We start from the raw sequence: 3,164 nt of genomic DNA, 5'->3' as shown, positions 1-3,164 counted from the left end.
TCTCACTCGGTCTGCCTGCTGTTTATGAGTGTGTCTCCTTGTTGGGTGGGTGGAAATATTTCTCTCTCTCTCTCTCTCACTCCCTCCCCCTTTCTTTCCCTGTTTCTCTCTCTCTCTCTCACTCACACCCCCCTTTTCTCTCCCACATCTGCTGGATTTTGATCAAAACACCACAGCTACTCCCTTCAGTGGGATGACAGATCCACACCCAGACACACTCCTCCCATCTTCACTCACTGCCCCTTACCTCCTTTCTTGCTCCTTCTTTTCCCCCCCTTTCCCCACATCCCAAACAGCCAGTTGTCTGACCACAAAGTGTCTGTTTGTGCATAGACATACCTTGTAAACTGAGACTAGCCACACTTAGATAAATACCGTGCTTATAAGATCTCCACAAATCCAAGATATTAGCAGTGAAGGCTGTCTTACATCAGTTCATATGTATGAGCAGAGGCTTACCATATTAGCATGTAAGCATGTAGCATTAGTAATAACTTAAAGCATATTTCATAACCTTCGATGAGCTATTTTGAATTTTCTTTTTTCAGTCCAGACACATTCATATGTTTTTTTTTTTTGTTTGTTTTTTTTTTGGAGAACTATCTTGGTGGCGCAGAGCATCACATGCGTTTCCAAGTATTGCAAAACTTGCTGATACGGTAAGAATACAGTAAGTTTGGTTAATTAGTCATCTTATTGGGCTGAAACGTCTGCTGTAAGTGGAAAATGTGACATCACTGGACTTAAAGTGTCACGCTGAATAAGATGGGGATTATGTTTTTAAAAATGTGTATCCTTTTTGTCAGTGAAAATACCGAAGGACATGAGAGGCACTTGGTTGCCTGTGTTAATGCCACTATTTACTTTGTTAAGGAATATGTGCAAATGCACTGCTCAAAAAAAATAAAGGAACACTTTGAAAACACATCAGATCTCAATGGGGGGAAAAAAAATCATGCTGGATAGCTACACTGATATGGACTGGGTAATGTGTTAGGAATGAAGGGATGCTACATTGTTTGATGGAAATGAAAATGATCAACCAACAGACGGCTGAATTTGAAGACACCCCTTAAAGCAAAGTGATAAAAATGATGGGGCAGGCTGGTTCATTTTAGGTCAGGCGAGCATGGGGGCCAGTCAGTGGTATCAGTTCCTTCATCCTCGAGGAACTGCCTGTAAGCTCTCACCACATGATGCCGGGCGCTGTCATGCATCTGGTCGTTCTATGGTCATGTCCAGCTTACCTAGAGCGCCTGTCTCCTGGAATCTCCTCTAGTCTTGAGACCGTGCTGGGAGACACAGCAAAACTTCTGGCAATGGCAGAAGTGGCCTCCACCTGTAAAACCATTCCTGTTTTGGGGGTTGTCTCGTTGTTGCCCTTGTAGTTAGATGTTAGATGTTAGATTCAACTCATTGTCATAGTGCACACAAGGCACACAATGCCTGTTGCACCTGTTGTTAATTTCATTCCCACCAAAGTAGCTGAAACTAATTAACAACCCCATCTCCTGCTTAACTGACCAGATCAATATCCCAGAAATTTAATTGAATTGATGCTGAACTCTGATTAAAGTGTTCCTTTAATTTTTCTGAGCAGTATATTTAAATGCAATCTGCCATAAAAAATATACAAAATCTGACTGTAAAAATATTATTATATAATTTACAAGTAAGTGGTCTCAAAGCTGTTTGTAGTCTGCTGAAAAGTCTGCTGAAAAGCATCACAAAATGGCGTGATGCTGGTCAGTCCAGTTAATACACAAGGGAAAACTTCAGCAGAGCAGCTGCGCAGGAAAGTATGACACTGCCTTGACTGGGACTAACACCGCTGCCATCATCACCGCAGAGAAGAAACATGGAAAGTTCGGCACAGGCAGACCACCACCAGGCCCTGTGTCTCGCCATGTGCAAATATGAGATTATTATTCTTTTAAAAATGACTCATCACTTTAAGCTTCTCCTCCGGGCAATCAGCTACTTTTTATCCAGCACTTCAGCTAGCTCCTGCTGCAAAATGTTATGTAATATTACACATGTGAATTCATTTGAAAGTGACGTCTTTTTTTTTGTTTTTTTGCGAAGATGGCTTTAAAGCTGTTTTATGGTGTGAATGGAGAAGACATGAGGAAGGAATCTGGAACTGCAATTGTGGTCAGAAATTCTGGTTAGAAAGAAATATTTTGTGTTAGGTGTTTTTAGGTGTGGTCAGAGGGTTTGAAAGTTCAGACTTTCCCTAAGGTTTACTCTGGCTGGCTGGCTGGCTTCAACAATAACCAATAAGGATTAAGAGAAAATAAATTAGTGTAACAAAATTTAATATAGCTGTCTGTCAGATCTAAACATCCACGGTCCAACCGACTGTTGTGTTATGTCTCGGTCCTAAAGCATGAGTGGAGGGTTGGTACTACCAAGAAATGGTCCGAAACACCTCAGTGTGCCACAGCCAGTGAAGTGTAAAGTGGGTGGTGTGTGTATGTGTGTGACTGTAGCAGCTGAAAGTGCACCTTTTGTCCCAAATAATACCCCAGGTCCAAACACTGAGAGAGAAAGAGCTTTGGGATGGACTCCCTCTTTATTTTAACTCACATAACTGAGGCTTGATTCTCTGTGGCCCAGTGTGTTTGTGTTTTCTAATCAGCAGCAGAAAGACGACAACATCTGGTGTGTGGCTGCAGGAGGTCATTTTCAGGGGTGTGTGAGAATTTTTCCTAAAGGGTCTCTAGGTTGTGGCGATTGTGTTTACTTGATTTATCCTGAAGTTTCTGTGTTGTGTGTTTGTAAATGTGGCCCACAAAAGCTGTTAGTAAATGTGCATATGCATTCTATGGGTTTGCAAATTTGGACAGATACACTTTTATATCCCCTCCTGGGTTAAGAATAACCTTCACTGCAGCCTCTCAACCAAGACTCCTCAGCTGATCATTCCCAGACAGGAGCTTGGGGTTGGGTGTTGCAATTCATAAAGAAAAAGGAGCACAAAAACAACACACAGACACATGCAGAATTGTGCACATGCCATGAAGAGCAAAAGCTGTGCAAACTGTTGGTACAGGCCCAAACGCAAACATATGCACGTCTGGCCTGTAAATACGACCCAAATGAGCTTCGTGCCAGTCGATGGCCAGACTGCAGACTGTTTATACCAATGAGGAGAGAGAAAG

The sequence above is a fragment of the Archocentrus centrarchus genome, chromosome 1, assembly GCF_007364275.1.
Source record: "Archocentrus centrarchus isolate MPI-CPG fArcCen1 chromosome 1, fArcCen1, whole genome shotgun sequence".
Lineage (NCBI taxonomy): Eukaryota > Metazoa > Chordata > Actinopteri > Cichliformes > Cichlidae > Archocentrus > Archocentrus centrarchus.
Note: the sequence above shows the minus strand (reverse complement) of the source record.